General features: G+C 29.1%; 4 long non-coding RNA genes across 5 annotated transcripts; all 4 read left to right on the plus strand.

Moving 5' to 3' along the window:
* Window positions 1–1,317: 1,317 nt before the first annotated feature.
* On the plus strand, window positions 1,318–3,356 carry LOC148309155 (uncharacterized). 2 transcript variants are annotated; one of them, XR_015837577.1, is made up of 3 exons: window positions 1,318–2,092; window positions 2,302–2,426; window positions 3,239–3,356. It is a non-coding gene; the product is annotated as an uncharacterized LOC148309155 (long non-coding RNA). The 2 variants fall into 2 exon arrangements; XR_015837578.1 differs by having other exon boundaries at window positions 1,318–1,410.
* Window positions 3,357–3,377: 21 nt separating this feature from the next.
* LOC148309156 (uncharacterized) lies at window positions 3,378–4,062 on the plus strand. Its single transcript, XR_015837581.1, has 2 exons — window positions 3,378–3,517; window positions 3,917–4,062. It is a non-coding gene; the product is annotated as an uncharacterized LOC148309156 (long non-coding RNA).
* Window positions 4,063–4,741: 679 nt separating this feature from the next.
* LOC148309157 (uncharacterized) lies at window positions 4,742–6,096 on the plus strand. The gene is made up of 2 exons (XR_015837580.1): window positions 4,742–4,847; window positions 5,952–6,096. It is a non-coding gene; the product is annotated as an uncharacterized LOC148309157 (long non-coding RNA).
* Window positions 6,097–9,008: 2,912 nt separating this feature from the next.
* On the plus strand, window positions 9,009–10,303 carry LOC148309158 (uncharacterized). The gene is made up of 2 exons (XR_015837579.1): window positions 9,009–9,145; window positions 10,159–10,303. It is a non-coding gene; the product is annotated as an uncharacterized LOC148309158 (long non-coding RNA).
* The last annotated feature ends 654 nt before the right edge of the window (window positions 10,304–10,957 follow it).

Genomic DNA, 10,957 nt, shown 5'->3' on the forward strand with positions numbered 1-10,957 from the left:
CCTCTATTTAACGATTAATTAGTGAGATCAAATAACATTTATTGACTATTCGTCAGATAACGAAGTTCAACTATATTTTACACATTTTCGAATTTTGGAGAGTTGATTATAACAAAAAAAACCAGCAATGTTCAAAAATACAAACAAAACTTGATGCCTTTTTCAAATCAAAATTACCGAGTCGATATAAAACAACGTCACTTCATAACGAATGTCCGAATAAAATAAATAGAATTATGTTTGTCTTTTGTTTATTTATGTCTCATACTGAGTTCATGTTTTCATGATTTTTCATACTCATTTTTTTTTCGTTTTTATTTGAAGCCTATTTTCCTAAAACGGACTTTCGGCTTGAACGGACACATCCTTCCCCCTAAGTTAGTCCGTTTTATTAAGGTTTTACTGTTCGAGTAAAAGTATAGACCAGGTAAGCCAACTAATATAACAAGAGATTTTAATTTATTATTAGATTAAAACCAATATTTTTTTTTTTTTTTTTTTAGCTTTTCTACTTTTTTATTTGACCAGCGACCGGGTTTCGTCGTTACCGACATCATCAGACTGGTCTGATGATGACCAGTCTGATGATGTCGGTAACGACGAAACCCGGTCGCTGGTCAAATAAAAAAGTGGAAAAGCTAAAAAAATATTGGTTTTAATCTAATAATAAATTAAAAATGCAATTCCATCACGAAGTGTCAGTGGATAATATAAATCTATTACAAGAGATTTTGGTAAACGCATTTGAATCTGCCAGCTAAATACACAATAGAAGGAATAAGTTGTACTAAATATATGCTAACTATTAGGACAATTTTTTTCTTTACACAAAATTGATTTTGAAAATGAGAATGTCGATGTAATGTGACAATATATGACCATACGATGATTAAAAAAACGCTCTTTCCGCCCTATAAATACCCAAATCAGACAAATTCTCTGTTTCATAAAATTTTAAATTATAGTGAAACCTAATAAAAACATCGCCATCGTTTAAATTTAATAAAATTAATAATATCCCATTTGCACTAAACTGACGATCTATTACTAATACGTTTATATACCATATCTTACCTTCTTTGTAGGCTTTTAGGGAAAGCTCTCTTCGTCCTCAGATTGAAAAATTATATATCTTAGCAATTTTATAGTAATCATAATTTAAAAAAAATAACATTGGCGTTAACATGATTAATTTTGCAATACAAACATCTGATTGTCAGCTGGGTAAATGTTTTTTTTTAATTTTTTAATTATGCGGGTTCAATAAATAATTGTTTTGCGCTGTATATAAAGATTTCAAGGTGCTAGCATCAACCATTTATTAAGTTCTGCGTTCGCTAAAAAACATTTTTATTAAAAATGTTATACAAGGGCCTTCTATTTGTAGCATTTTTGTTCATAATCACCACAGTAAGATTTATTTTGAAATATTTTTTTTTAATTCAAATTTCGTAAGACTAGCATGAAAGTCGCATTTTTGATGTATTTTTTAAAAGTATATTATCATTTAATAAAATATTAAGTAGTTTAAGTATTTTTAGGTCCATTATTTTGACATTCGTAAAAAGGTTATAAAAATATTTGATTTCCAAATATTTCTTCTTCCTTGTTATCGCATTGAATTATTCTTAAATCATTGTGGAATCTCAAGGTGTACTTTTTTAGATTGAAATAATTTTAAACGCTTATACTCATTTTCAATATCGGGCTGTGGTCCCGTGGTTAGTGTCGCGGATTCTGGAGTCAGAGTTTCTCGATTCGAACCCACTCTACCACAATTTGATACCTATTTCTAATAATGAGCCGCTTAGGCTCACAGAAAAAGTATGAAATTTAAGTATTTTGTAAATAATAAAAACACACATATGTAATTTTTATTAAAAAAAAAAATTAAATCTTATTCCTGATTAGAGTAAATATCGATTTCCAAATCAGCTGTATCAACAATCAATGGATTTGGCATACGTTATCAGTAATAATTTTTTGAATTGTATGTAATCTTGGTTTTGTGAACCAGAGAAGAAAAGCAGTTTCATTAAAAATGTTGTACAAAACGCTTCTGTTCGTTGCCTTTGTATTAATCATTACAGACGTAAGTTATTTTATGTACACTTTGTCCTTAAACACATTAAAAAAATAAAAATACATTTAAAAGTGTTATTTTTGATAAAATATGTATGATAAAGTTGAGAGCTGCTACTAAATAGAATTTTTTAAATTTTAAATATGAAACCTGGCAACACATTCATCTTCTATGGAAAATATATCATGTACACTACAAAATTATTTGTGGGTTTTCAGTGTGGTATTGTTGACGAAGACGCATCACAAGAGCTTCATGATATGATGCTTGAAGTCATGGATGGACTAAGGATGGTTCCAGGAATGGCCAGAATGTAAATCATTCCTAATTATATTATGACAAAGTGAGTACCTTACTTTTTTCTGTATCTAAATAATTAAATGTTATTTTATAAAACATTTTTCTAAATAACAAAAGCTTTAGTTTCTGTTGAAAAAACTTTGGGTTTGCTACAAAAATCCAGTGATTTCATAAAATAGCTGACAATTTAACTATCATCGTTAAAATTGCTTTTTAATGTGATAATCTATGTGACTGACCGGGCAATCTGACGCTATGTCGAAAGAAAAGTGAACTTTTGAATTATCATTAATTATTGTTTTGTTCAAGAAAAATAACTGTTCCATAAACTATCCATTTTTTATTATTATAATTATTATTATACTGCTTTTATGGATACTGCTGGATAGACAGTGAATATAGGGTTCTGGAAAATTCCTGAATTGTGCAAATACATTTTAAAACATGTTTAAAATATTGCTATGCCTCAATCTAGTAAAATGCAAAGAAAGAAATTAGAAAGCACATATTTCTAATACACTTGATTTCACAATGCTTGTGAAGAAATGAAAATATTGAAAAGTCTATGAAACAATAATACATTAAAAAAAAAAATCAAATGTAGTAGCAGCTGTAAAAAACACGCTATCCGCCATGAGCTTTTTTTAGTTTTGATAGTGTTGTTACGTTCAATAGGTGGCGTTAAACGGCCAAAAAAGCTGTTTGATGAAAAAACTTTTTTTTCCTATCGCTCTTATTTTTATGCAACGAATTGTCAAAATTTCAAAGCAATCGATTCATAATTCTTAGTCATTTGAGGTTTTGAACAAAATAGTATTTACAAATTTATTCAAATACATTTTTTCTTTTTTTCAGGTACCTACGCTAGTTATTACAAATCTGACCACGCCGGTCTTTGGATTCGTTAAGTGATTGAGTAAAGGATCATCCTATGAATTTGTAAAAAAATAAAAATAAAAATGTCACCAAAAAACATTTTATGCTTTCAATTATGTATACGTGGTCTTATTTTATATCTCGTTTTAAAAATCAGCATATATTTTCCAAATGATCATCATTAAATATTGTAGCTAACTCCAAATCCTATACAGAAACTCCTCGCCTTAGACTTCAAAATGCACGTTTTCCCAGTTTGTAAGTATCCAATGGGGGATATTCCTTTTTTTCTAAACAGTTTATCATTTTAACGTAATTCAGGGCAATTATTGTGACCTATCTGAGAAGCAGGATTCATAAGAATGTCCTTAGATCTTAATTCAAAATTCTAAAAAGCGCCAAATCAAATTAATTTGAAGCGACATCTGTCATTAGTCGGCGAATCACCATTTAAGCATGGATCACCACCTTGGTGTATTAATTATTTAGTTTCATAAACTCATTCAAGATGTCTCTATGCTTAAACACATAATATTCCGAAAATATATTTTTAAATGTAATAAAACTTTTATAAAAAATAATAAATTCAAAATTCACTTGTACTAAAATTAAATACTAATTGACTTACTAACTAACCATCACGCCGCTTCTCCGCAGGGGTAAGCAGAGAGAATAGAGCGCACACCACTCTGTCTTTGCAAACATTCTTCGCCTCTTCCACGTTCATGCATCTCCTCATACATACCCGCCGTATACATACATAAATGTCGAAGTATTTTTCAAATAATAAACAATAAATAAGTTTTTGAATGTTTTTTTTTTAAGTAAAATAAAATTTCTTAGTTGGGTCGAAAACAATATTTTTTTAAATTAATTTTTCGTGATACTTTGTGGCAAATTCATCAAGGTATATGCATGTGTAGAGATTAACCTTTTTCTTCTTCTTCTTCTTCTTTAGCCTTCTGTCCTCCGATGCTGGATATAGGCTACATAAAAAAATCGGTCTGTTGCTACTTGCAGCCAATTTCTATTACCCACAGCGGCTATGTTGTCGGACCATCTTGTTTGAGGTCTTCCGACGCCTCTTTTACTCTCCCAAAGTCTCCATCTCAAAATTTTATAGGTCCACCTTATGGCGTCCTGTTTTGCAACGTAGAGATGGATATGGAAATGTAAAGATCCATCCCTGAATATGACAAGGTGTTTCTCGAAAACTGGTAGGAAAAAATAACCAAAAATAAAAGTGATTAAAAACAATTAATTAATTAGCTACGTGCATTTGATAAAGCAATTAAAAGAAATTATAGCAATACTGAGTGAAAATGTGAAACATGGACAGAGCAAATGAGTCGAATAAGATCATTAATCACAATTGTATTTATTTTCTAATAATCGTTTATAATTTAGACAGCTGGGCCAATAAACAAACAAAAAATGCGGGCTCGATACACTGTATATAAAGATTTTCAGTTCGTAGCGCTTACTTTTAAACAATTTCATTCGTAACATTTGAGAAAAAAACATTTTTACCAAAAAAATGTTATACAAGACACTCTTGTTTGTTGGTTTTTTCTTCATCATCACCAAGGTAAATTTACAATATATTTCTTTAAAGGACTATTCGATCAATTCCTGTGAACATTTTTCGGACTATAAAAAGTTTTTTTTCTTTAAAAAAATATTCTTAATTCAGGTGCATCTTATACTTAAAATTAATGTATAAATGTCCAGTGCTTGATTTGAAATAGCTTAAAAATGGCAATTTATTCGATGCCGTAGGAACTTATCTGTATCTGGTAATATTGCTGTGATGGGAATTGTACATGAATAATTAGCCCATGTAAAAAGCATAAAAACTGTAATAAATAATTTATTATTAGATTAAAACCAATATTTTTAGCTTTTCCACTTTTTTATTTGACCAGCGACCGGGTTTCGTCGTTACCGACATCATCAGACTGGTCAGATCAAATAAAAAAGTGGAAAAGCTTAAAATATTGGTTTTAATCTAATAATAAATTAAAAATGCAATTCCATCACAAAGTGTCAGTGGATAATATAAATCTATTAAAAAATGTAATAAATAAGTAAATAGATATATTTTTATTAAAGATTAATGGTCGAATTTCCTAGGAGTAACTGATAAAAATAAAGACGCAATAGTTTATTTTGAGTTCTCAACATAGATGAAGAAGAATATGGAGGTCAGGGTATAAACAGGGCTTACTATCTGCCATATGCTGGTATCATATAAAGTGATCACTTTACACACGTGCAACCTTCACCATTTCATCCACGATTGACTATTACACTACTCAAATTTTCGGAACTCCTAGATATATTGATCAATCTCATGAAACAGTACATATGAGTTCACAACAGCCATCTATGTTGGATTGAGGATGGCTTTTAATTAGCAGAATCCCTTTCTTTCGGATGCAAGATTCGAACCCTGGATTATTTTCACGTACTGGGAACCCTTGAAAACAAGACTTTCGGTTTATCATGTAGCTTATAATTTGACCAGTTATATTTATTCACGTGTTACGTATATTGATGCAATCATGATTGTTTTTTTTTTCTTTATAAAATAAAACCACTTTGTTTTAACCACTTTTTATTGGTACACTTTTTCCAACCGGTTTCGTAAAACATTCAAGAAAAAAATAAGTTCTTTGTTTTTGTTTACCAGTGCGGTATTATTGAAGAAGAAGCTTCGGAAGAACTACACGACATGATACTGGAAGTCATGCAGGGACTCAGGATGGTTCCAGAAATGCAGCGAATCTAACATGCTTATTAATATTAAAATATTCAATAAAGTAAGTTTAAAAAAATTGCCTGTCTTTTCTTTAAGGAGTTTCCAGCTTTTGTGCCTTACACACAGATCATATAACATATGCGGTAATTTAGATTTCTAAAAACATCATTCTCGTATTGAAAAAATAAGTTTTTAAATATGTGGTTTTGAAAGTAAAGGAGTTGTTACACGGAAAGGAGTTTAAAAAAATTAACCCCTTCCTTCCCGGTGTTGTGTACCTTGTACACGTTGCTTCTAATATCCATCAATATCTCTTCAAATAAATTAAATACAAAGCTAAGATTTTAGGTATTTCTCCATAACATATTTACACATTGATTTAAAAAATAATATTCAGAATTATTTATCGGGTACATCAGAGGTATTTTGTGAATATCGGAAACAAATTCGTGTATAAACAGCGCGTAGAGAGTGTGCGACAAGCGCGACACTATATTAGTATCTCACTCTTACATACTTGCACTACGTGCAAGCGTAAGGAGCTCAAAACTCAATGTTCTCTGGCTAGCGGCAGCCGGCAATAGCTCTTGGGCTTCCGACTAGAGTGGAGCTACCTTGCCAGGTGGCTTTTTAATGTTTATATCAATTAATCTAAATTATTATAATTTATACCTTCATTTATAATTAATTAGCTATGAATGTCCGTATTTTTCCGATTTAAAATCGCAAAATTATTATTGTGTAGTGACTACCCAACACCGGAACGCGCGTTTTTATTTTGGCATCGTAAGGGAAAGATCAAACATATGTTCTAAAAAGCAAAAAAATCAAAACATATTAAAAATAATCGGGATTGAAATGACGTGCGGCTCCTAAGGTAAAATCTTTAAATGCGGTTTTAGGGGTAAAATATTCACAACATTTTAAGTGTGTCTAAATGCTTGTTCACAAATCTGGATTTTTTCCAATTAGCAGTAATTTTTGAAATCTGTATTTTCCTAATTGAAGATATTTCAGATTTGTGAACATTACGTGAACACTCAAAATTTTGTTTGTATTTTTTTGTTAATTGGTCAAGTAGTGAGCTAAAGTTAAAAAAAATAAAAATATTATTTTCTAGCGTTTTTCAAGTATGAGAATATAATCTAGTATTCCGACCTCACATACAAATAAAAGAGTTTCTGCTTAGTAAAAAACTTGCTTCATCGCACCATAGATGTCTCTCGTGAAGTCTATCGAGTTCAAGAACTGTGTATCGAGTTTGATCAATATATCTAGAAATTCAAAGAATTTGAGTAGTGTGGTTGTCAATCATGGATAAAATTGGTGAATGTTACACGTGTGTAAAATGATCACGTGAACTAGCCTATCCCTGTAAATGCCCAGGCTTCTATACTCTTCTTCACCTTTGTTGAGATTTCGAAAATAATGTTAACGATAGTAAAATGTTGAGGTATAGGGGGTTAATAGAACTTTGCACCGCCTAGAAAGAAGTGAAGAAAATTAGAAGTTCCTATGTAGCGATGTTTTATAATAATGAAGAGGAAGAAGACTATAATTTATATTTGAAGCACTAACTTTGTGATTTTCCATTTTATAATTAAAATGTGACTTTGTTTTAAAATCACATATTTATAAATATTTTATTAAAACTTAATTATAATAATATATATATATATATATATATATATATATATATATATATATATATATATATATATATATATACATATATATATATATATATATATATATATATATATATATATATATATATAATATATATATATATATATATATATATATATATATATATATATATATATATATATATATATATATATATATATATACATATATATATATATATATATATATATATATATATATAAATATATATATATATATATATATATATATATATATATATATATATATATATATATATATATATATATATATATATATATATATATATATATATATATATATATATATATATATATATAATATATATATATATATATATATATACGTGTGATTTTAAAACAAAGTTACATTTTTATTATAATGAAGGAGACTGTTCAGAGGTTTTAAAGGTTGGTTAGGTTTTATAAACTAATATTTTTTAGTTGAATAGATTTATATTATCCACTGACACTTCGTGATGGAATTGCATTTTTAATTTATTATTAGATTAAAACCAATATTTTTAGCTTTTCCACTTTTTATTTGACCAGCGACCGGGTTTCGTCGTTACCGACATCATCAGACTGGTGAGAGGCTTTACAAATTTGTATGTTATATATAAAGGATACAAAATTTGTATGGATACAAAATTTGTATGTTATATATAAATGGAGAACTTCGGACTCCCCCCGGACAACCACAGCTTAGTGGAAGGAGCCGTCAACCAGCATTTCCTGATACCTCGTTACATAATTTAAATTAATTTACAAAAAATACAAATCTATTTTAACTTTATATAAAATCGTGCTTTCAATACAAAAAACCTTTATAAAAAAATATTTAAAATATCATACAATACTTAAATTCACTAAAATTAAATTAATTTCTCATAAAATTATATCAAATCATGGTTATCAACTCCTGCCTTCTTTTATATATAACATACAAATTTGTAAAGCCTCTCACCAGTCTGATGATGTCGGTAACGACGAAACCCGGTCGCTGGTCAAATAAAAAAGTGGAAAAGCTAAAAATATTGGTTTTAATCTAATAATAAATTTTTTAGTTTAATTAAATTTATAATTTATTAATAAAAATGTTTTTTTTTAACTGCTCAAAAATTTGGGTGCATCTTATAGTCCATAAAATACGGTATTCACAGAGCAATTAACAAAAAGTATTGCTAAACAACAAAAAAAACATAATTTGATCGACTTTGAACAAACACACATTTGTAAATCACCTGGGTCAATAAGCAATCAAAAAAATGATATAGGTCGATAATTGGAATATTTTCTGCACTTAATACATAGACTTCTATGTGGTAGAGTGAACTATTACTTATAAATACAAGTATTTAGCTCGAAAAAAAAATATTTCAAAAAATGTTGTACAAGATATTTCTGTTTGTTGCTTTTTTGTTCATCATCAACAGTGTAAGTTTTATTTTTGTAATTTTTTTTTCTGAATACTGGTGTGAATGTATGAGAAGATATTCTGTGCAAAGACAGATTGCTCTGCCTGCAAAGAAGCTTTGTGATTGTTAGTTAGTTTAACATACTTAAATATTTTTTTAAATTAATTTGTCAAATAACATTTAGGATTTTTATGGAGTGTGTGGAAGTTTTCGGTGAAATTATTTTTGTGTTTTTGTTTTAAAATAAACCCTGATGATGACAATGTATTGTTGAAACCGGTAGGTTGAATTATATTAATAAAAAAGTGGTGAAAATAAAGTTAATTTATTTTATAAATACATTTTAAAATGTACCACCAAGTATCTACGAAATACATTTAAGAAAACAAAAAAAAAACGCCAGCAATATTATCAAATTTTAAAACTACAAACTCTATAAATTATTTTTTATATTAAACTTAAACTACGCCAAATGTACTTATAACTAACTTAATTAAAGCTTAAAATTACACATCAAGCTCACAATAGCTATCTTTTATTGGATTTAAAAAGATTTTATTTAGCAGAGACACTACTAAAAATTTTGGAATTACTACATATCGCTCACTCCTTTCAAGAACGCCATAAATCAAAAAACTTGATTTTTCAGGAGGATTTTTTTAAAGCTTTAAAATAAAATACAATGTATTAAAAATAAATATCAAGTTACTTTTTGATCTTTTTACTGTGCACCAGATCTTTGTAGGTAAAACCTAAAGGTTTTTTCTCCATTTGAAAAATATTTAGTATATTTTAAAAAAATAATTAAACAATACCTTTTCTTCAAAATCCAAAAAAAAACACTTTCTGCCCTGTAGCGGGTAAATATTAAGTTAAAAATATGCCGCTTTTACTGGGATATAGTACATTTTCTGGGCGTTCCGAAAACATGCACAACTGAAAATTAACGATTTTTGATTTAAGACGTTCTTGAAAGGAGTGAGCGTTATGTTGTATTGATGCAATCAAAGATGTTTTTTTTTTGTTTTCCAGTGTGGTATTGTTGATGACGAAGCTTCGGAAGAACTACACGACATGATGCTGGAAGTCATGCAGGGACTCAGGATGGTTCCAGAAATGGCGCGAATCTAAACATGCTTATTAATATTTAAATATTTAATAAAGTAAGAAAATAATTTTGTCCGTCTTTTCTCGAGTTCCCAACCTTGCCACCTTATTGAGTCACAGGATCATTTTGCTATAAATTTAATGTCTCTTCTCCGCAGGGGTAGGCAGAGAGAAATGAACGCCACACTAATATGTCTATCGTGCATACCAAAAAATCTAGCATAATCGCCGATTATTTTGGCTCCTAACCTGATCACTTTCAAGTACTTGAAATACTTGATCATGCCAAGATTATTTCAGTCTTTCTCTGCTTCTATTGCTAACGACATTCGCCACACATTTAAAAAAAAATTCACTCATTCGATTCACGTGCTCAAACCATCTCAACACACATTTCTTGATTTTATCGATTATTAATATCTCAGCTTTGCATTCCTTCCTTATTTCACTATTCGAACATCTATCAAACATCGTTTTACCGTTTTTTCATCTGAGAGATTGCATTTCGACTGAACTCAGTTTACTTTCGTCCTTCTTCTGCCAACTCCGCGGTTCACTTTTATACATCAAGGGCCCTGGGATGCTCAGACTTCCATCTTTTGTAATAATAAAATGATCTCACTTTGAGACACATATTGATATATCATACATAGAAAGAATTTGAGTAGTGTGGTTGTCAATCATGGGTAGAATTGGTGAATATTACACGTGTGTAAAGTGATAA

Source organism: Brachycentrus maculatus, unplaced genomic scaffold (assembly GCF_059751285.1).
Source record: "Brachycentrus maculatus isolate JH-2025_06_01 unplaced genomic scaffold, ASM5975128v1 h1tg000138l, whole genome shotgun sequence".
Classification (NCBI taxonomy): domain Eukaryota; kingdom Metazoa; phylum Arthropoda; class Insecta; order Trichoptera; family Brachycentridae; genus Brachycentrus; species Brachycentrus maculatus.